Genomic DNA, 25,834 nt, shown 5'->3' with positions numbered 1-25,834 from the left:
GGGATAGTCCATCAGTTCATTACCTATAACACCATCACTAGAGGGGATAGTCCATCAGTTCATTACCTATAACACCATCACTAGAGGGGATAGTCCATCAGTTCATTACCTATAACACCATCACTAGAGGGGATAGTCCATCAGTTCATTACCTATAACACCATCACTAGAGGGGATAGTCCATCAGTTCATTACCTATAACACCATCACTAGAGGGGATAGTCCATCAGTTCATTACCTATAACACCATCACTAGAGGGGATAGTCCATCAGTTCATTACCTATAACACCATCACTAGAGGGGATAGTCCATCAGTTCATTACCTATAACACCATCACTAGAGGGGATAGTCCATCAGTTCATTACCTATAACACTACAACACCATCACTAGAGGGGATAGTCCATCAGATCATTACCTATAACACCATCACTAGAGGGGATAGTCCATCAGTTCATTACCTACAACACCATCACTAGAGGGGATAGTCCATCAGATCATTACCTATAACACTACAACACCATCACTAGAGGGGATAGTCCATCAGTTCATTTACCTATAACACTACAACACCATCACTAGAGGGGATAGTCCATCAGTTCATTTACCTATAACACCATCACTAGAGGGGATAGTCCATCAGTTCATTACCTATAACACCATCACTAGAGGGGATAGTCCATCAGTTCATTACCTACAACACTATAACACCATCACTAGAGGGGATAGTCCATCAATTCATTACCTACAACACTACAACACCATCACTAGAGGGGATAGTCCATCAGTTCATTACCTATAACACCATCACTAGAGGGGATAGTCCATCAGTTCATTACCTATAACACCATCACTAGAGGGGATAGTCCATCAGTTCATTACCTATAACACCATCACTAGAGGGGATAGTCCATCAGTTCATTACCTATAACACTATAACACCATCACTAGAGGGGATAGTCCATCAGTTCATTACCTATAACACCATCACTAGAGGGGATAGTCCATCAGTTCATTACCTATAACACCATCACTAGAGGGGATAGTCCATCAGTTCATTACCTATAACACCATCACTAGAGGGGATAGTCCATCAGTTCATTACCTATAACACTACAACACCATCACTAGAGGGGATAGTCCATCAGATCATTACCTATAACACCATCACTAGAGGGGATAGTCCATCAGTTCATTACCTACAACACCATCACTAGAGGGGATAGTCCATCAGTTCATTACCTATAACACCATCACTAGAGGGGATAGTCCATCAGTTCATTACCTATAACACCATCACTAGAGGGATAGTCCATCAGTTCATTACCTATAACACTATAACACCATCACTAGAGGGGATAGTCCATCAGTTCATTACCTATAACACTACAACACCATCACTAGAGGGGATAGTCCATCAGTTCATTACCTATAACACCATCACTAGAGGGGATAGTCCATCAGTTCATTACCTATAACACCATCACTAGAGGGGATAGTCCATCAGATCATTACCTATAACACCATCACTAGAGGGGATAGTCCATCAGTTCATTACCTATAACACTACAACACCATCACTAGAGGGGATAGTCCATCAGTTCATTACCTATAACACCATCACTAGAGGGGATAGTCCATCAGTTCATTACCTATAACACCATCACTAGGGGATAGTCCATCAGTTCATTACCTATAACACCATCACTAGAGGGGATAGTCCATCAGTTCATTACCTATAACACTATAACACCATCACTAGAGGGGATAGTCCATCAGTTCATTACCTATAACACCATCACTAGAGGGGATAGTCCATCAGTTCATTACCTATAACACCATCATTACTAGAGGGGATAGTCCATCAGTTCATTACCTATAACACCATCACTAGAGGGGATAGTCCATCAGTTCATTACCTATAACACTATAACACCATCACTAGAGGGGATAGTCCATCAGTTCATTACCTATAACACCATCACTAGAGGGGATAGTCCATCAGTTCATTACCTATAACACTATAACACCATCACTAGAGGGGATAGTCCATCAGTTCATTACCTATAACACCATCACTAGAGGGGATAGTCCATCAGTTCATTACCTATAACACCATCACTAGAGGGGATAGTCCATCAGTTCATTACCTATAACACCATCACTAGAGGGGATAGTCCATCAGTTCATTACCTATAACACTATAACACCATCACTAGAGGGGATAGTCCATCAGTTCATTACCTATAACACTATAACACCATCACTAGAGGGGATAGTCCATCAGTTCATTACCTATAACACCATCACTAGAGGGGATAGTCCATCAGTTCATTACCTATAACACCATCACTAGAGGGGATAGTCCATCAGTTCATTACCTATAACACCATCACTAGAGGGGATAGTCCATCAGTTCATTACCTATAACACTATAACACCATCACTAGAGGGGATAGTCCATCAGTTCATTACCTATAACACCATCACTAGAGGGGATAGTCCATCAGTTCATTACCTATAACACTATAACACCATCACTAGAGGGGATAGTCCATCAGTTCATTACCTATAACACCATCACTAGAGGGATAGTCCATCAGTTCATTACCTATAACACCATCACTAGAGGGGATAGTCCATCAGTTCATTACCTATAACACCATCACTAGAGGGGATAGTCCATCAGTTCATTACCTATAACACTATAACACCATCACTAGAGGGGATAGTCCATCAGTTCATTATCTATAACACCATCACTAGAGGGGATAGTCCATCAGTTCATTACCTATAACACCATCACTAGAGGGGATAGTCCATCAGTCCATTACCTATAACACTATAACACCATCACTAGAGGGGATAGTCCATCAGTTCATTACCTATAACACCATCACTAGAGGGGATAGTCCATCAGTTCATTACCTATAACACCATCACTAGAGGGGATAGTCCATCAGTTCATTACCTATAACACTATAACACCATCACTAGAGGGGATAGTCCATCAGTTCATTACCTATAACACCATCACTAGAGGGGATAGTCCATCAGTTCATTACCTATAACACCATCACTAGAGGGGATAGTCCATCAGTCCATTACCTATAACACTATAACACCATCACTAGAGGGGATAGTCCATCAGTTCATTACCTATAACACCATCACTAGAGGGGATAGTCCATCAGTTCATTACCTATAACACCATCACTAGAGGGGATAGTCCATCAGTTCATTACCTATAACACCATCACTAGACCATCCATTACCTACACCATCACTAGAGGGGATAGTCCATCAGTTCATTACCTATAACACTACAACACCATCACTAGAGGGGATAGTCCATCAGTTCATTACCTATAACACCATCACTAGAGGGGATAGTCCATCAGTTCATTACCTATAACACTACAACACCATCACTAGAGGGGATAGTCCATCAGTTCATTACCTATAAACACCATCACTAGAGGGGATAGTCCATCAGTTCATTACCTATAACACCATCACTAGAGGGGATAGTCCATCAGTTCATTACCTATAACACCATCACTAGAGGGGATAGTCCATCAGTTCATTACCTATAACACCATCACTAGAGGGGATAGTCCATCAGTTCATTACCTATAACACTACAACACCATCACTAGAGGGGATAGTCCATCAGTTCATTACCTATAACACTACAACACCATCACTAGAGGGGATAGTCCATCAGTTCATTACCTATAACACTATAACACCATCACTAGAGGGGATAGTCCATCAGTTCATTACCTATAACACCATCACTAGAGGGGATAGTCCATCAGTTCATTACCTATAACACCATCACTAGAGGGGATAGTCCATCAGTTCATTACCTATAACACCATCACTAGAGGGGATAGTCCATCAGTTCATTACCTATAACACTACAACACCATCACTAGAGGGGATAGTCCATCAGATCATTACCTATAACACCATCACTAGAGGGGATAGTCCATCAGTTCATTACCTACAACACCATCACTAGAGGGGATAGTCCATCAGTTCATTACCTATAACACTACAACACCATCACTAGAGGGGATAGTCCATCAGTTCATTACCTATAACACCATCACTAGAGGGGATAGTCCATCAGTTCATTACCTATAACACCATCACTAGAGGGGATGGTCCATCAGTTCATTACCTATAACACTATAACACCATCACTAGAGGGGATAGTCCATCAGTTCATTACCTATAACACCATCACTAGAGGGGATAGTCCATCAGTTCATTACCTATAACACCATCACTAGAGGGGATAGTCCATCAGTTCATTACCTATAACACCATCACTAGAGGGGATAGTCCATCAGTTCATTACCTATAACACTATAACACCATCACTAGAGGGGATAGTCCATCAGTTCATTACCTACAACACCATCACTAGAGGGGATAGTCCATCAGTTCATTACCTATAACACTATAACACCATCACTAGAGGGGATAGTCCATCAGTTCATTACCTATAACACCATCACTAGAGGGGATAGTCCATCAGTTCATTACCTATAACACTATAACACCATCACTAGAGGGGATAGTCCATCAGTTCATTACCTATAACACCATCACTAGAGGGGATAGTCCATCAGTTCATGGATTGGGCCCTTCGTTCCACATAACCTTACTCATCATGAACTGAAAAGAGAAGGAAAAACTGATCCAAGATCAGCTTTGTGAAGGCCCGTGTCTCTGAAAAGTGATCGGGGTACAGGTTAGAGGTCAGGGGTCAGGGTGGTACTTACCGCTGGACGCAGGGGGCAGTTCTCCTATGACCGTCTTCAGTCCGATGCTGGAGATGTCTCGGAGCTGCTCCTTGTCTGCCAGCATGTTGGTACACAGGGTGTCCACTATAGTCTCCACCTGGTACTCCTTCACCTTACTGACCAACGGGCCCAGGCTGGAACACAATATATATATCAATATTAACTACCTGGTACTCCTTCACCTTACTGACCAACGGGCCCAGGCTGGAACACAATATATATTTATAAACTACCTGGTACTCCTTCACCTTATTGACCAACGGGCCCAGGCTGAAACACAATATATATATATAAACTACCTGGTACTCCTTCACCTTACTGACCAACGGGCCCAGGCTGGAACACAATATATATATATATATAAACTACCTGGTACTCCTTCACCTTACTGACCAACGGGCCCAGGCTGGAACACAATATATATATCAATATAAACTACCTGGTACTCCTTCACCTTACTGACCAACGGGCCCAGGCTGAAACACAATATATATATCAATATAAACTACCTGGTACTCCTTCACCTTACTGACCAACGGGCCCAGGCTGAAACACAATATATATATCAATATAAACTACCTGGTACTCCTTCACCTTACTGACCAACGGGCCCAGGCTGGAACACAATATATATATATATATAAACTACCTGGTACTCCTTCACCTTACTGACCAACGGGCCCAGGCTGGAACACAATATATATATCAATATAAACTACCTGGTACTCCTTCACCTTACTGACCAACGGGCCCAGGCTGAAACACAATATATATATCAATATAAACTACCTGGTACTCCTTCACCTTACTGACCAACGGGCCCAGGCTGAAACACAATATATATATCAATATAAACTACCTGGTACTCCTTCACCTTACTGACCAACGGGCCCAGGCTGGAACACAATATATATATATATATACTACCTGGTACTTCACCTACTGACCAATATATATATATATGAATACATATATATATATATATATAAACTACCTGGTACTCCTTCACCTTACTGACCAACGGGCCCAGGCTGGAACACAATATATATATATATATATATAAACTACCTGGTACTCCTTCACCTTACTGACCAACGGGCCCAGGCTGGAACACAATATATATATATATAAACTACCTGGTACTCCTTCACCTTACTGACCAACGGGCCCAGGCTGAAACACAATATATATATATATATAAACTACCTGGTACTCCTTCACCTTACTGACCAACGGGCCCAGGCTGAAACACAATATATATATCAATATAAACTACCTGGTACTCCTTCACCTTATTGACCAACGGGCCCAGGCTGAAACACAATATATATATCAATATAAACTACCTGGTACTCCTTCACCTTATTGACCAACGGGCCCAGGCTGAAACACAATATATATATCAATATAAACTACCTGGTACTCCTTCACCTTATTGACCAACGGGCCCAGGCTGAAACACAATATATATATATAAACTACCTGGTACTCCTTCACCTTACTGACCAACGGGCCCAGGCTGGAACACAATATATATATATATATATATATATATATATATATATATATATATATATATATCAATATAAACTACCTGGTACTCCTTCACCTTACTGACCAACGGGCCCAGGCTGAAACACAATATATATATATAATATAAACTACCTGGTACTCCTTCACCTTACTGACCAACGGGCCCAGGCTGAAACATATATATATATATATAAACTACCTGGTACTCCTTCACCTTACTGACCAACGGGCCCAGGCTGGAACACAATATATATATATATATATATATCAATATAAACTACCTGGTACTCCTTCACCTTACTGACCAACGGGCCCAGGCTGAAACACAATATATATATATATAATAAACTACCTGGTACTCCTTCACCTTACTGACCAACGGGCCCAGGCTGAAACACAATATATATATATATATATATATAAACTACCTGGTACTCCTTCACCTTACTGACCAACGGGCCCAGGCTGAAACAATATATATATATATATAAACTACCTGGTACTCCTTCACCTTACTGACCAACGGGCCCAGGCTGAAACACAATCTAACTGGTTCTCTGGTCTCAACAGAAGCTTATCCAATGTCATGATAACACCACGTTGTGACTCTGAGCCATTAAACACACTGAGTAACACACTACCATGTTACCAGTCAGGACGAGAGAGGAAGAGACCTGTTTATTAAACACACTGAGTAACACACTACCATGTTACCAGTCAGGACGAGAGAGGAAGAGACCTGTTTATTAAACACACTGAGTAACACACTACCATGTTACCAGTCAGGACGAGAGAGGAGGAGACCTGTTTATTAAACACACTGAGTAACACACTACCCATGTTACCAGTCAGGACGAGAGAGGAGGAGACCTGTTTATTAAACACACTGAGTAACACACTACCATGTTACCAGTCAGGACGAGAGAGGAAGAGACCTGTTTATTAAACACACTGAGTAACACACTACCATGTTACCAGTCAGGACGAGAGAGGAAGAGACCTGTTTATTAAACACACTGAGTAACACACTACCATGTTACCAGTCAGGACGAGAGAGGAAGAGACCTGTTTATTAAACACACTGAGTAACACACTACCATGTTACCAGTCAGGACGAGAGAGGAGGAGACCTGTTTATTAAACACACTGAGTAACACACTACCATGTTACCAGTCAGGACGAGAGAGGAAGAGACCTGTTTATTAAACACACTGAGTAACACACTACCCATGTTACCAGTCAGGACGAGAGAGGAAGAGACCTGTTTATTAAACACACTGAGTAACACACTACCATGTTACCAGTCAGGACGAGAGAGGAAGAGACCTGTTTATTAAACACACTGAGTAACACACTACCATGTTACCAGTCAGGACGAGAGAGGAGGAGACCTGTTTATTAAACACACTACCATGTTACCAGTCAGGACGAGAGAGGAAGAGACCTGTTTATTAAACACACTGAGTAACACACTACCATGTTACCAGTCAGGACGAGAGAGGAAGAGACCTGTTTATTAAACACACTGAGTAACACACTACCATGTTACCAGTCAGGACGAGAGAGGAAGAGACCTGTTTATTAAACACACTGAGTAACACACTACCATGTTACCAGTCAGGACGAGAGAGGAAGAGACCTGTTTATTAAACACACTGAGTAACACACTACCATGTTACCAGTCAGGACGAGAGAGGAAGAGACCTGTTTATTAAACACACTGAGTAACACACTACCATGTTACCAGTCAGGACGAGAGAGGAAGAGACCTGTTTATTAAACACACTGAGTAACACACTACCATGTTACCAGTCAGGACGAGAGAGGAAGAGACCTGTTTATTAAACACACTGAGTAACACACTACCATGTTACCAGTCAGGACGAGAGAGGAAGAGACCTGTTTATTAAACACACTGAGTAACACACTACCATGTTACCAGTCAGGACGAGAGAGGAAGAGACCTGTTTATTAAACACACTACCATGTTACCAGTCAGGACGAGAGAGGAGGAGACCTGTTTATTAAACACACTGAGTAACACACTACCATGTTACCAGTCAGGACGAGAGAGGAAGAGACCTGTTTATTAAACACACTGAGTAACACACTACCATGTTACCAGTCAGGACGAGAGAGGAAGGAGACCTGTTTATTAAACACACTGAGTAACACACTACCATGTTACCAGTCAGGACGAGAGAGGAAGAGACCTGTTTATTAAACACACTGAGTAACACACTACCATGTTACCAGTCAGGACGAGAGAGGAAGAGACCTGTTTATTAAACACACTGAGTAACACACTACCATGTTACCAGTCAGGACGAGAGAGGAAGAGACCTGTTTATTAAACACACTGAGTAACACACTACCATGTTACCAGTCAGGACGAGAGAGGAAGAGACCTGTTTATTAAACACACTGAGTAACACACTACCATGTTACCAGTCAGGACGAGAGAGGAAGAGACCTGTTTATTAAACACACTGAGTAACACACTACCATGTTACCAGTCAGGACGAGAGAGGAGGAGACCTGTTTATTAAACACACTGAGTAACACACTACCCATGTTACCAGTCAGGACGAGAGAGGAGGAGACCTGTTTATTAAACACACTGAGTAACACACTACCATGTTACCAGTCAGGACGAGAGAGGAAGAGACCTGTTTATTAAACACACTGAGTAACACACTACCATGTTACCAGTCAGGACGAGAGAGGAAGAGACCTGTTTATTAAACACACTGAGTAACACACTACCATGTTACCAGTCAGGACGAGAGAGGAGGAGACCTGTTTATTAAACACACTGAGTAACACACTACCATGTTACCAGTCAGGACGAGAGAGGAAGAGACCTGTTTATTAAACACACTGAGTAACACACTACCCATGTTACCAGTCAGGACGAGAGAGGAAGAGACCTGTTTATTAAACACACTGAGTAACACACTACCATGTTACCAGTCAGGACGAGAGAGGAAGAGACCTGTTTATTAAACACACTGAGTAACACACTACCATGTTACCAGTCAGGACGAGAGAGGAGGAGACCTGTTTATTAAACACACTACCATGTTACCAGTCAGGACGAGAGAGGAAGAGACCTGTTTATTAAACACACTGAGTAACACACTACCATGTTACCAGTCAGGACGAGAGAGGAAGAGACCTGTTTATTAAACACACTGAGTAACACACTACCATGTTACCAGTCAGGACGAGAGAGGAAGAGACCGGTTTATTAAACACACTGAGTAACACACTACCATGTTACCAGTCAGGACGAGAGAGGAAGAGACCTGTTTATTAAACACACTGAGTAACACACTACCATGTTACCAGTCAGGACGAGAGAGGAAGAGACCTGTTTATTAAACACACTGAGTAACACACTACCATGTTACCAGTCAGGACGAGAGAGGAAGAGACCTGTTTATTAAACACACTGAGTAACACACTACCATGTTACCAGTCAGGACGAGAGAGGAAGAGACCTGTTTATTAAAACAGTACATCAGTTGAACCTACTTGTTCTGGCCATCCAGGTCAGAGTCACCTGATCCGTCATCTCTGTAACGACAGATCTTTGCGGGGTGTTTTTTAAAACACCTGTAAGTGCCATTTACTGCAATCTAGAGGGACAAACAAAATGTAAAAATGGCCTTAAAATGATCATATCTTTGTTTTCTTACATAGTGGTGCAGCCAGACCACAAAGAGACACAAAGCCTTTCTGACAGTCTGTTTTCACGACACACAACAGAGTAGATTACTACTTCAAAACGGCAGCGATACGAAAGCAGGCCAACTTGCAGTGTGACTGTAGCCTATATTAAACACTGGAGATGTGAGAGAAATACAGCCTAGAGAGAGATTCATTTTAATTCATCTTCTCATTGATCACATAATCCCTTAAAAGCCTAATTCTACATGGTGAGTTGAGCGTGAGAGCCGAGACGATCACACCGCCGTTGGCTCATAAGCACCGAGACGTGTTCCCCTTGCTGGGGCAAGGAAGATCAAAATCAATGCTGCTCTGACCTGAAATATCCAGACAAAAATGTCAAATATGCAATAAGACAAACTGAAGCAAACAGAGTTATTCAATAACACTGTCCAATACTCAGTGTTGTGAAACGATATGAATGAGAGAGAGAGTTGACACTGTCCTAGGAACAGTGGGTTACTGGTCTAGGAACAGTGGGTTAACAGGGGCAGAACGACAGATTTGTACCTTGTCAGGGGGATTGAACTTGCAACCTTCCGGTTACTAGTCCAACGCTCTGACCACTAGGCTACGCTGCCGCCCCTGAGAATGACAACGGTAAAAGACTCATTAATTACAGACATTAATGTAACCAAATGACGGGGGTTAACGGTACATTTACTAATGAGGACGTCAATGGGGATCTGATTTTTTATTTTTTCAATCGAAGGGCCAATAAATTTACACTATGAAACACTGAATGCTCAAGACTTGGATGGGAGGCAGCGGAGACATTCTGGAAAGAGACGTTACGTTCTCGTCTCAACGTTATAAAAATATACTCAAGACATCATTTTCACAAATATTTTAAAATGCTTTTCACTGACAGCCGCAACGTAATAATCAGCTAGGTCCATTGACACACGCGCTGCCCAGATTGTGGCCTTCCCAAATATAGATAGGCCTACGAGCTTGTGATCTGAAACAATTCACAGCAACCACAAAACATAAGAAACCAATGATCCTCTATAACCAAGTCCTGCTTTTTGGTTAAGTATTTTACAATGTTTATATTCATAGACCGTTGCAATTATATAATTTAGACAAATGTATTTCCATTTATTTCCCAATTGATCCACCACTATGTCATCTCTCTCCTGTTCTATTGGATCCACCACTATCATCTCTCTCCTGTTCTATTAGATCCACCACTATGTCATCTCTCTCCTGTTCTATTGGATCCACCACTATCATCTCTCTCCTGTTCTATTAGATCCACCACTATGTCATCTCTCTCCTGTTCTATTAGATCCACCACTATGTCATCTCTCTCCTGTCCTATTGGATCCACCACTATGTCATCTCTCTCCTGTCCTATTAGATCCACCACTATGTCATCTCTCTCCTGTTCTATTGGATCCACCACTATCATCTCTCTCCTGTTCTATTGGATCCACCACTATCATCTCTCTCCTGTTCTATTGGATCCACCACTATGTCATCTCTCTCCTGTCCTATTAGATCCACCACTATGTCATCTCTCTCCTGTTCTATTGGATCCACCACTATCATCTCTCTCCTGTCCTATTAGATCCACCACTATGTCATCTCTCTCCTGTTCTATTAGATCCACCACTATGTCATCTCTCTCCTGTCCTATTGGATCCACCACTATGTCATCTCTCTCCTGTTCTATTAGATCCACCACTATGTCATCTCTCTCCTGTTCTATTGGATCCACCACTATGTCATCTCTCTCCTGTCCTATTGGATCCACCACTATGTCATCTCTCTCCTGTTCTATTGGATCCACCACTATGTCATCTCTCTCCTGTTCTATTGGATCCACCACTATGTCATCTCTCTCCTGTCCTATTGGATCCACCACTATGTCATCTCTCTCCTGTCCTATTGGATCCACCACTATGTCATCTCTCTCCTGTCCTATTAGATCCACCACTATGTCATCTCTCTCCTGTCCTATTAGATCCACCACTATGTCATCTCTCTCCTGTCCTATTAGATCCACCACTATGTCATCTCTCTCCTGTTCTATTGGATCCACCACTATGTCATCTCTCTCCTGTTCTATTAGATCCACCACTATGTCATCTCTCTCCTGTTCTATTAGATCCACCACTATGTCATCTCTCTCCTGTTCTATTGGATCCACCACTATGTCATCTCTCTCCTGTCCTATTGGATCCACCACTATGTCATCTCTCTCCTGTCCTATTAGATCCACCACTATGTCATCTCTCTCCTGTCCTATTGGATCCACCACTATGTCATCTCTCTCCTGTTCTATTGGATCCACCACTATGTCATCTCTCTCCTGTTCTATTGGATCCACCACTATGTCATCTCTCTCCTGTCCTATTAGATCCACCACTATGTCATCTCTCTCCTGTCCTATTAGATCCACCACTATGTCATCTCTCTCCTGTTCTATTAGATCCACCACTATGTCATCTCTCTCCTGTCCTATTGGATCCACCACTATGTCATCTCTCTCCTGTTCTATTGGATCCACCACTATGTCATCTCTCTCCTGTTCTATTGGATCCACCACTATGTCATCTCTCTCCTGTTCTATTGGATCCACCACTATGTCATCTCTCTCCTGTCCTATTGGACCCACCACTATGTCATCTCTCTCCTGTCCTATTAGATCCACCACTATGTCATCTCTCTCCTGTCCTATTGGACCCACCACTATGTCATCTCTCTCCTGTTCTATTGGATCCACCACTATGTCATCTCTCTCCTGTCCTATTGGATCCACCACTATGTCATCTCTCTCCTGTTCTATTGGATCCACCACTATGTCATCTCTCTCCTGTCCTATTGGATCCACCACTATGTCATCTCTCTCCTGTTCTATTGGATCCACCACTATGTCATCTCTCTCCTGTTCTATTAGATCCACCACTATGTCATCTCTCTCCTGTCCTATTAGATCCACCACTATGTCATCTCTCTCCTGTTCTATTAGATCCACCACTATGTCATCTCTCTCCTGTTCTATTGGATCCACCACTATGTCATCTCTCTCCTGTCCTATTAGATCCACCACTATGTCATCTCTCTCCTGTTCTATTAGATCCACCACTATGTCATCTCTCTCCTGTCCTATTAGATCCACCACTATGTCATCTCTCTCCTGTTCTATTGGATCCACCACTATGTCATCTCTCTCCTGTTCTATTGGATCCACCACTATGTCATCTCTCTCCTGTCCTATTGGATCCACCACTATGTCATCTCTCTCCTGTCCTATTGGATCCACCACTATGTCATCTCTCTCCTGTCCTATTGGATCCACCACTATGTCATCTCTCTCCTGTCCTATTAGATCCACCACTCTCTCCTGTCATCTCTCTCCTGTCCTATTGGATCCACCACTATGTCATCTCTCTCCTGTCCTATTAGATCCACCACTATGTCATCTCTCTCCTGTTCTATTAGATCCACCACTATGTCATCTCTCTCCTGTCCTATTGGATCCACCACTATGTCATCTCTCTCCTGTCCTATTGGATCCACCACTATGTCATCTCTCTCCTGTCCTATTGGATCCACCACTACGTCATCTCTCTCCTGTCCTATTGGATCCACCACTACGTCATCTCTCTCCTGTCCTATTAGATCCACCACTACGTCATCTCTCTCCTGTTCTATTAGATCCACCACTACGTCATCTCTCTCCTGTCCTATTGGATCCACCACTACGTCATCTCTCTCCTGTCCTATTAGATCCACCACTACGTCATCTCTCTCCTGTCCTATTGGATCCACCACTACGTCATCTCTCTCCTGTCCTATTAGATCCACCACTATGTCATCTCTCTCCTGTCCTATTGGATCCACCACTATGTCATCTCTCTCCTGTCCTATTAGATCCACCACTACGTCATCTCTCTCCTGTCCTATTGGATCCACCACTATGTCATCTCTCTCCTGTCCTATTAGATCCACCACTATGTCATCTCTCTCCTGTCCTATTGGATCCACCACTATGTCATCTCTCTCCTGTCCTATTAGATCCACCACTATGTCATCTCTCTCCTGTCCTATTAGATCCACCACTATGTCATCTCTCTCCTGTTCTATTGGATCCACCACTATGTCATCTCTCTCCTGTTCTATTAGATCCACCACTATGTCATCTCTCTCCTGTCCTATTAGATCCACCACTATGCCATTTCTCATATTAACAACCCACGATAGTTGTTGCATCATTAGATCTCCCCTTTTTCTAAGTTTCTAACAGAGATGTACATGTCTGTCACATATGGAACAGCTATCAGTGTGAGCTGTTTAGAATGGTGTTTACGCCCCCCGAATTGCATTTTGACAAATATTTGACAATGCCATTTTATTGGACTGCACGAGATGCATGTGAAGATGAATTACCATCATCTAAAAGGTGATTTCTGTGGGTGGACTGGGTGGATGCCCTAAGGGGTTATGGATGCCCTGGGTCAGGTAAATGTCTGAAATAATAGCTTGTAAATTAAAAAAAAAAATCTTCCCGGGCCACATTTTCCTAATGGAAACCCTCTCTCACACACAGAGAGATCTCTCACCATTTGACGGCTAGATTCTGGACCTCTCCGTTTTTGTCTTCCAGTAGCTTGAGGATCATCTTGACCACCTTGCGTTCACTGTCATCGTCCAGCTTGATGGAGTCTTTCTGCAGCTCCGACATCAGGTCGTTGGTGGCCATGAATCTACAGGAACACACAGGGAGAAAGAAGACCCAGTTAGACCAACAGGGTTATGAGGTTATATTTCTTTACCTTCATTTAACTAGGCAAGTCAGTTAAGAACAAATTCTTATTTTCAATGACGGCCAAGGAAACAGTGGGTCAACTGGTCTAGGAATAGTGGGTCAATTGGTCTAGGAACAGTGGGTCAACTGGTCTAGGAACAGTGGGTTAACTGGTCTAGGAACAGTGGGTTAACTGCCTTCAGGGGCAGAAGGACAGATTTGTACCTTGTCAGCTCAGGGATTTGAACTTGCAACCTTCCGGTTACTAGTCCAACACTAACCACTAGGCTACCCTACCCTAGTAAAAATTCCCTGTCTTAGGTCAGTTACAATCACCACTTGATTTTAGGAATGTGAAATGTCAGAATAATAGTTGAGAATGATTTATTTCAGCTTTTATTTCTTTCATCACATTCCCAGTGGGTCAGAAGTTTACATACACTCAATTAGTATTTGTTAGCATTGCCTTAAAATTGTTTAACTTGGGTTAAACATTTCGGGTAGCCTTCCACAAGCTTCCCACAATAAGTTGGGTGAATTTTGGCCCATTCCTCCTTACAGAGCTGGTGTAACTGAGTCAGGTTGGTAGAGTCAGGTTTGATGGCCTCTTTGCTTGCACACACTTTTTCAGTTCTGCCCACACATATAGGATTGAGGTCAGGGCTTTGTGACGGCCACGCCAATACCTTGACTTTGTTGTCCTTAATGCCATTTTGCCAAAACTTGGAAGTATGTTTGGGGTCATTGTCCATTTGGAAGACCCATTTGCAAACAAGCTATAACTTCCTGACTGGTGTCTTTGAGATGTTGCTTCAATATATCCACATCATTTTCCTTTCCTCATGATGCCATCTATTTTGTGAAGTGCACCAGTCTCTCATGCAGCAAAGCACCCCCACAACATCATGCTGCCACCCCGTGCTTCACAGTTGGGATGGTGTTCTTCAGCTTGCAAGCCTCCCCCTTTTCCTACAAACATAACAACGGTCATTATGGCCAAACAGTTCCATTTTTGTTTCATCAGACCAGAGGATATTTCTCCAAAAAGTATGATCTTTGTCCCCATGTGCAGATGCAAACCGTAGTCTGGCTTTTTTATGGCAGTTTTGGAGCAGTGGCTTCTTCCCTGCAGAGTGGCCTTTCATGTTATGTCGATATAGGACTCGTTTTTACTGTGGATAGAGATACTTTTGTGCCGGTTTCCTCCAGCATCTTCACAAGGTCCTTTGCTGTTGCTCTGGGATTGATTTGCACTTTTCACACCAAAGTACGTTCATCTCTAGGAGACAGAACGCATCTCCTTCCTGAGCAGTATGACGGCTGCGTGGTCCCATGGTGTTTATACTTGCGTACTATAGTTTGTACAGATGAACGTGGTACCTTCAGGCGTTTGGAAATTTCTCCCAAGGATGAACCAGACTTGTGGAGGTCTACAATCTTTTTTCTGAGGTCTTGGCAGGTTTCTTTAGATTTTCACATGATGTCAAGCAAAGAGGCACTGAGTTTGAAGGTAGGCCTTGAAATACATCCACAGGTACACCTCCAATTGACTCAAATGATGTCAATTAGCCTATCAGAAGCATCTAAAGCCATGACATTTTCTGGAATTTTCCAAGCTGTTTATTAAAGACAGTCAACTTAGTGTATGTAAACTTCTGACCCACGGGAATTGTGATACAGTGAATTATAAGTGAAATAATCTGTTTGTAAACAATTGTTGGAAAAATGACTTGTGTCATGCACAAAGTAGATGTCCTAACCGACTTGCCAAAACTATAGTTTGTTAACAAGAAATGTGTGGAGTGGTTGAAAAACGATTCCATGAATCGACAGGTACAAACAGGGAGAAAGAAGACCCAGTTAGACTAACAGGCTATGATATTATACGTTCATAAGACATACAACTAAAGAATCTTCTAGAGCAGAGCACCCCCACCCCCTTCCAGCATTAGGGAACACTATTTCTACGTTGTTATTTTATATAGCTTCCTGCACCTGGTATTCTCCCAGGTGATCTCCCGCCCAGAGCTAATCAGGCCCGACCCTGAACATGCGTGTTCAGGGTGGTATGGCCACGAGTATATTCCCCACATCATCCCCTGAATTACGCCCCTTGGCTCATCACTGCAACTCCTCAAAGGGCTCAGGAGAGGCCACGTCATGCCTCCTCCAAAAACATAACCCACCTACCTATTTATCACACCGCCTGCTTAAACCGGATGTCAGCCGCACCAACGTGTCGCAGGAAACACAGTTCCCCTGGCAACCGGGTTCAGCTTGCAGGCGCCCGGCCCCGTCACAAGGAGTCGCTAGAGCACAATGAGCCAAGGAAAGACCCACCGGTCAAACCCTCCGAAGGGTTTTAACACCAATGAGCTGAGAGAAGGAAACCCTCCGAAGGGTTTTAACACCACTGAGCTGAGAGAAGTTAACAAGGCAAGTGCTCTGACATTAGAAACCAAAGCAAATCAACACTAGTGCAAAGATCAAGCTAATATCTCAGAGGAGAGGAACGCTTGAAGCCTAAAGCACTAGAAGATACCAGACAGACCAGCTCTGATCTCTTAAGAGTGTGTGTGTGTGTGTGTGGGGGGGGTTAACTTACCATCATATCCAATTTAATACATGGGAGTATACATCACACACAATCAGCTTTAAGACACCATCTTGTCTCCAACTTAACACATCACAGAACTCCTGGTGCGATTCAACAAAGACCTTTTCCTAAATACTATGCTTCTCAACACTAGGCTCGTTGATCATCTCTGACGTGCCCCCCTAATCGGAACGCAAGAAGCTTTTTAAACAAGAGGGACAGCGAGATGGAAGAGAGGAAACTCACTGAAAATAATGAATAATGGAGCACCCACACTGAGGTCCATGACCCACACTCACTGAGAATGACAGCCCCACAGCATGAGGTAATGGACTGGAGCACCCACACTCACTGAGAGACAGCCCCACAGCATGAGGTAATGGACTGGAGCACCCACACTCACTGAGAGACAACCCCACAGCATGAGGTAATGGACTGGAGCACCCACACTCACTGAGAGACAACCCCACAGCATGAGGTAATGGACTGGAGCACCCACACTCACTGAGAGACAGCCCCACAGCATGAGGTAATGGACTGGAGCACCCACACTCACTGAGAGACAGCCCCACAGCATGAGGTAATGGACTGGAGCACCCACACTCACTGAGAGACAGCCCCACGGCATGAGGTAATGGACTGGAGCACCCACACAGCATGAGGTAATGGACTGGAGCATCCACACAGCATGAGGTAATGGACTGGAGCACCCACACAGCATGAGGTAATGGAAGGGAACACCACACTGAGAGACAGCCCCACAGAGAGTAATGGAAGGGAACACCCACACTCACAACCCCACAGCATGAGAATGGACAGCACCCACACTCACTGGCAACCCCACAGCATGAGGTAATGGACTGGAACACCCACACTCACTGAGAGACAGCCCCACAGCATGAGGTAATGGACTGGAGCACCCACACTCACTGAGAGACAGCCCCACAGCATGAGGTAATGGACTGGAGCACCCACACTCACTGAGAGACAGCCCCACGGCATGAGGTAATGGACTGGAACACCCACACTCACTGAGAGACAGCCCCACGGCATGAGGTAATGGACTGGAACACCCACACTCACTGAGAGACAGCCCCACGGCATGAGGTAATGGACTGGAGCACCCACACTCACTGAGAGACAGCCCCACGGCATGAGGTAATGGACTGGAGCACCCACACAGCATGAGGTAATGGACTGGAGCACCCACACAGCATGAGGTAATGGACTGGAGCACCCACACAGCATGAGGTAATGGAAGGGAACACCCACACAGCATGAGGTAATGGAAGGGAACACCCACACTCACTGAGAGACAACCCCACAGCATGAGGTAATGGACTGGAGCACCCACACTCACTGAGAGACAACCCCACGGCATGAGGTAATGGAAGGGAACACCCACACTCACTGAGAGACAGCCCCACAGCATGAGGTAATGGACTGGAGCACCCACACTCACTGAGAGGCAACCCCACAGCATGAGGTAATGGACTGGAACACCCACACTCACTGAGAGACAGCCCCACGGCATGAGGTAATGGACTGGAGCACCCACACTCACTGAGAGACAGCCCCACAGCATGAGGTAATGGACTGGAGCACCCACACTCACTGAGAGGCAACCCCACGGCATGAGGTAATGGAAGGGAACAACCACACTCCTGTCTCTCTAAACTGGAGCACCCACACTCACTGAGAGGCAACCCCACGGCATGAGGTAAAACACTTTCTCTACCAGGAAGTGATCGGAAGTGATATAGTGGAACTCAATCTTCACTACCACCACAGTATATAAACATCAGTAGAACCTTATAAAATACTGCATGTTTTATTTTCCCCCAAATTCTATTTTCTCTGTTTAATTGTTTTTCAGGTTTTCCTGTCAAATATCACACTTACATTTTTTAAATGTGATGTTCTAAGTCCACAACAATGGTTAAACCACAGGTATGGGTAAAATCTAAGAAATGCTACTTTTGGGGTGTAGATACCCTTTAACTCTGTGGCACCAGCAAGAGACCTGTTTGGTTAGCGGTGTTTCTGTAGTACATGTGATTGTTAATAATTTATGCAAATCATCATTATACACAGCTCAAAAAAATAAAGGGAACACTTAACAACAACACAATGTAACTCCAAGTCAATCAACACTTCTGTGAAACCAAACTGTCCACTTAGGAAGCAACACTGATTGACAATACATTTCACATGCTGTTCTGCATATGGAATAAACAACAGGTGGAAATTATAGGCAATTAGCAAGACACCCCCAATAAAGGAGTGGTTCTGCAGGTGGTGACCACAGACCACTTCTCAGTTCCTATGCTTCCTGGCTGATGTTTAGGTCACTTTTGAATGCTGGCGGTGCTTTCACTCTAGTGGTAGCATGAGACGGAGTCTACAACCCACACAAGTGGCTCAGGTAGTGCAGCTCATCCAGGATGGCACATCAATGCGAGCTGTGGCAAGAAGGTTTGCTGTGTCTGTCAGCGTAGTGTCCAGAGCATGGAGGCGCTACCAGGAGACAGGCCAGTACATCAGGAGACGTGGAGGAGGCCGTAGGAGGGCAACAACCCAGCAGCAGGACCACTACCTCCGCCTTTGTGCAAGGAGGAGCAGTAGGAGCACTGCCAGAGCCCTGCAAAATAACCTCCAGCAGGCCACAAATGTGCATATGTCTGCTCAAACGGTCAGAAACAGACTCCATGAAGGTGGTATGAGGGCCCGACGTCCACAGGTGGGGGTTGTGCTTACAGCCCAACACCGTGCAGGACGTTTGGCATTTGCCAGAAAACACCAAGATTGGCAAATTCGCCACTGGCGCCCTGTGCTCTTCACAGATGAAAGCAGGTTCACACTGAGGACATGTGACAGACGTGAGTCTGGATACGTTGTGGATAACGTTCTGCTGCCTGCAACATCCTCCAGCATGACCGGTTTGGCAGTGGGTCAGTCATGGTGTGGGGTGGCATTTCTTTGGGGGCCGCATAGCCAGGTCCATTGTAAATGAGAACTTGTTCTCAACTTGCCTACCTGGTTAAATAAAGGTGAAATAAAAATAAGTAAAAAATAGCCCTCCATGTGCTAGAGTAGCCTGACTGCCATTAGGTATGAGATCCTCAGACCCCTTGGAGGACCATATGCTGGTGCGGTTGGCCCTGGGTTCCTCCTAATGCAAGACAATGCTAGACCTCATGTGGCTGGAGTGTGTCAGCAGTTCCTGCAAGAGGAAGGCATTGATGCTATGGACTGGCCCGCCCGTTCCCCAAACCTGAATCCAATTGAGCACATCTGGGACATCACGTCTCGCTCCATCCACCAACGCCACGTTGCACCACAAACTGTCCAGGAGTCGGCGGATGCTTTAGTCCAGGTTTGGGAGGAGATCCCTCAGGAGACCATCCGCCACCTCATCAGGAGCATGCCCAGGCGTTGTAGGGAGGTCATACAGGCACGTGGAAGCCACACACACTACTGAGCCTCATTTTGACTTGTTTTAAAGACATTACATCAAAGTTGGATCAGCCTGTAGTGTGGTTTTCCACTTTCATTTTGAGTGTGACTCCAAATCCAGACCTCCATGGGTTGATACATTTGATTTCCATTGATCATTTTTGTGTGATTTTGTTGTCAGCACATTCAACTATGTAGAGAAAAAATATATATATTTAATAAAAATATTTCATTCATTCAGATCTAGGATGTGTTATTTTAGTGTTTTGCCAGATAAGCTACTTTGTAGTTAACATTTAATTGAGAATGTGTTTGTGAAAGCCTTTCCATCTACCAGAAGACTGTTGTCATTATTAGCATTGTCACTAACGGCTACACTTAGTGGTAGACAAACATGTACACACAGACAGGGGTATTCCTGAGCTGATGGAGAATACACAATCACTGATACATTTTGTTCATATTTTACGATAATCTTGTGCAAATGAACCCATTTAATGTCTGGATTCTGTCCTCGTTCTCCACCACCCTCATTTTATAGGGCCCTAAATTAGACGAGGACAACCAGACTCACACCCACACAAACATGACAGTGGATAACATTAGACCTCCCACTCAAATGTGAAAGGCCATTGATTTCCCCTGCTAATAATGATGTCATCATGCAAACGTGCAGAAGCAAGGAGCACCTCTTTACTCCCTCTATAATGTGATGTTAGAACTCAAACAGGCCTACCTCTGACACAAATGGCAGATAGTCTAGTCGACTCTACTCAACCCCCACCTCAACCCCCACCTCCAGACTCAACCCCCACCTCCAGACTCAACCCCCACCTCCAGACTCAACCCCCACCTCCAGAATCAACCCCAGACTCACCTCCAGACTCAACCCCCACCTCCAGACTCAACCCCACCTCCAGACTCAACCCCCACCTCCAGACTCAACCCCCACCTCCAGACTCAACCCCCACCTCCAGACTCAACCCCCACCTCCAGACTCAACCCCCACCTCCAGACTCAACCCCCACCTCCAGACTCAACCCCCCTCCACCTCCAGACTCAGAGGTTAGGCCTAAACTCAACAGCTACTTCTTGACTGACTCAATTTAGTTTAGAATCTAGAGGTGGATGTAAAATATTACTCAACCATGATGGATAATCCATTGCGCGGGTGTCAAGTCGTGCTTTTGGCAGCTGCATAGGCAATCCCTCAAAACTACAAGGCAATGGGGGCACACCGTGGAACAGGCTCCCTTGTACAATAGTCCTGTACCATTTCTCACCATTCCACCCCAGGTACCACAGAACACAAGCCACCGTCAGTCATTGTTATGAACACGAAACAGTCTGGGATCTACCTAGAGCAGAACGCCATGACGTCATCTACCTAGAGCAGAACGCCATGCAAGACTGAGAATCTGGGAGCAGCGTAAATTGACTAAGAGTTCCCGCAAGTACATAGGCTTCTACACGTGCATTGCTTGCCGTTTGGGGGTTTTAGGCCGGGTTTCTGTAGCAGCACTTTGAGAGAACGCCATCTCTCTCTGACGTCTCTCTCTCTCTCAGAACGCCATGACGTCACCTACCTCAGAACGCCATGACGTCACCTACCTCAGAACGCCATGACGTCTCTCTGACGTCTACCTCTCACCTACCTAGAGCAGAACGCCATGACGTCACCTACCTCAGAACGCCATGACGTCACCTACCTCAGAACGCTGACGTCACCTCCTCAGAACGCCATGACGTCTCCTAGAGCAGAACGCCATGACTCTACCTAGAGCAGAACGCCATGACGTCACCTACCTAGAGCAGAACGCCATGACGTCACCTACCTAGAGCAGAACGCCATGACGTCACCTCCTCTGACGTCACCTACCTCAGAACGCCATGACGTCACCTACCTCAGAACGCCATGACGTCACCTACCTAGAGCAGAACGCCATGACGTCACCTACCTAGAGCAGAACGCCATGACGTCACCTACCTCAGAACGCCATGACGTCACCTACCTCAGAACGCCATGACGTCACCTCTCAGAACGCCATGACGTCACCTACCTAGAGCAGAACGCCATGACGTCATCTACCTAGAGCAGAACGCCATGCAAGACTGAGAATCTGGGAGCAGCGTAAATTGACTAAGAGTTCCATCCATTTAGCTCTCCAAAGCGACTTACAGTCATGTGTGCATACATTCTAGTACATAGGCTTCTCACGTGCATTGCTTGCTTTGGGGGTTTTAGGCCGGGTTTCTGTACAGCACTTTGAGATATCAGCTGATGTACGAAGGGCTATATAAATAAATTTGATTTGAAATCTCATCCAACCAGACGGTTCACTCTCTCTAATTGAGCCCGGGGGTGAGGTTAATGCATCATCCGTTTCAGAGATCAGATCTTGAGACTTAATTCTCATAATAGTTTCAATACCTAATATATAATAATATCTCTCATGAGCCTCTCTCAGATCTCTCTCATTATCTCTCTCTCTCTCTCTCTCAGGGGACTGTTTCTCTCTCTCTTGTAAATCTCATCTCTCTCTCTCTCTCTCTCTCTCTCTCTCTCTCTCTCTCTCTCTCTCTCTCTCTCTCTCTCTCTCTCTCTCTCTCTCTCTCTCTCTCTCTCTCTCTCTCTCTCTCTCTCTCTCTCTCTCTGTGTCTCTGTGTGTGTGTGTGTGAGAAAAACACTGGAAAACACCAGAACAAGACTACAGGAATGTAGCACTGGATCCCCACAGGTGCACACATCTAAGATAGTGGAAAAAAAACTGCAACATTTATTAGGTGGTAGATTACCACTATGTAGTTAGTTATACATGTAAGTTCATGACAACTGTAACAGAATTGTTAAGAGCAGAATGCTGGCTTACATCTTCATATTTTCTGGAAAAAACAACTGTTTCTCTAATGAGAGTTGACTAATTCACGGTTTGGGTTGAAATTCAATCAAGTTGTTTATGATTGTGTGTTTGGTATGGTTAATATAAAACACCTGACAGTGAGGTAGTGGTATGCTTCAAAGCTAACTAATCAGCTAACTAAATGAACTACATTTTGACTCCCCGATCAGCCAACAACAAACAGGCAGGCTGAATTATGTTATGGGATGTACTGTAGTTAGCTAACATTAGCTAAGCAATCATTCATATGGCATCTGTAGACAGCTAGGATATGTGCAACGCCTTTTCCAGCTAACTACTTAGTTAACAACCTTGCTAACTAGTGTAGTCCTCTTACTTGAGTTATCTAGCCAAATTCGTTAACTTTTTCCTACCTCAAAACGTTAGCTAGTTTCCTAGCTTGTTAGCGTTGACAGTCACTCTGTCAGAGCGAGTTAGCCAGCTAGCTAGCTAGCAACATGACAGTGTTAAAATGTAACTAGCTAGCTATATATACATATATATACACACACACTTTGTAAAACTGACAAATTAGACATATAAAATGTCAACATGTTAATCTGGGGTTCCTCGCAAGAATGTGTTTATAGCGAGTGGCTAACATTGTTAGCTAGTTAGCAGACGAGCCAAAAGGACAGAATTGATTTGAGGCCTAAAACGAGCTAACTTGCTAACTCACGGGACGATATACCGGTTTGAGTCAAAGTTCAGAATCACAGCGTCATTTCAAATGCATAGACCCTTAATTATACTTGTATTTACCTGAAATCCTTGTCGCTTGATGTCATTTTTTCCAATAGATTAGAGATATGGTACGAGGCGCTCGCCATGTTTGCAGTCTGTTGGAGTAGCGACGGAGCGGAAACTCTTATCCACTTTTAATTTCGCTATTTTTACGTCTCTTTAAACGATTGAAATCGACTCAGTTTCCCACTGTCACTTTTCCTTTTGGATGGGAGCGAAGTGATGATCAGCGGCGGAATAGCAGAGAATTTAGTCTCATCCTGCGGAGTTTTGTTTGGATGTGTTTGAATGGAGGATGTCACTTTGCTCTGCAGAGAGGAGGAGCTGCAGAACCAGATGAGTTCCTGGAGGAGGTGAGGGGTCAAAGTTCAGAGTTTGTTATAGTGGGGAAGGACCAGACTACTGAGTTTGTCTGTGTTGTCACTACTTACCACAGCCATAAAGTAAAACTTGGCTATATCGCAAAAAATAAAAAATAAACATTTTAATATGAAAACAAAAATGTGCTTTTTTTGTTGTTGCTGTCTTCGTTTAAGGTTAAGTATAAGATTAACAGTCGAGGTTGAGCCATAATGAAGACTTTGTGGCTGTGGTAACGATTTAGTTTTTATATGTAATGTGCCTTAATTAATGTGTTTGGTCCCCAGGTTGAGGTAGCAGGTCATGGGGAGTCTTAATAAATACAAATACATCGCGAGACTTGACCTGAGAAACAGACCAGGCCGGGATTTGAGGAGTCAATGAGAGAAGTGACAAATTCTTCACGGTGGTGGTCGTCTGAGAAACCTCAATCAAAGATAGTACCAGAGAAGATGGCCTAAAACTGCTTTATCCAACAGAAATATCCGATCACACTTTGCAGGTGATGTATGTCATGGCGGCGTTGGCTTGCGAAACTCAAGCGGAGAAACAAGTCAATCGGGGTGGTCGTCTCCTGCCGAACTGCGCATGTGCAGTCGGTCAACTCAAAGGCACTCCTTCGATATAAAGTTGTTTTTGACGAAAATTAAAACGGGTCAGTTTGTCCCTTTTAATTAGGTTGGAGTAATGACATGTTCAACTACTTATGAACGTGGCTTGAATCTACGTTGTGCTTTTAGATTTCGAGAAAATGTACAACTAATGAAGAATTTGTCACTTTTCTCATTGACTCCTCAAATCCCGGCGTGGTCTGTTTCTCAGGTCAAGTCTCGCGAACCTGCTACCTCAACCTGGGGACCAAACACATTAATTAAGGCACATTACATATAAAACAAAATATAAAACAGTACATCATATAACATTTTTAGACCACTACATA

General features: G+C 44.1%; 1 pseudogene; it reads right to left on the bottom strand.

Moving 5' to 3' along the window:
• Nucleotides 1-24,883, bottom strand: part of LOC124018546 — an 83,201-nt pseudogene extending 58,318 nt beyond the window's left edge.
• Between the last annotated feature and the right edge of the window lie 951 nt (nucleotides 24,884-25,834).

This window comes from Oncorhynchus gorbuscha, unplaced genomic scaffold (assembly GCF_021184085.1).
Source record: "Oncorhynchus gorbuscha isolate QuinsamMale2020 ecotype Even-year unplaced genomic scaffold, OgorEven_v1.0 Un_scaffold_542, whole genome shotgun sequence".
NCBI classification, from domain to species: Eukaryota; Metazoa; Chordata; class Actinopteri; order Salmoniformes; family Salmonidae; genus Oncorhynchus; species Oncorhynchus gorbuscha.
Note: the sequence above shows the minus strand (reverse complement) of the source record. Positions and strands in the feature narration are given on the sequence as shown.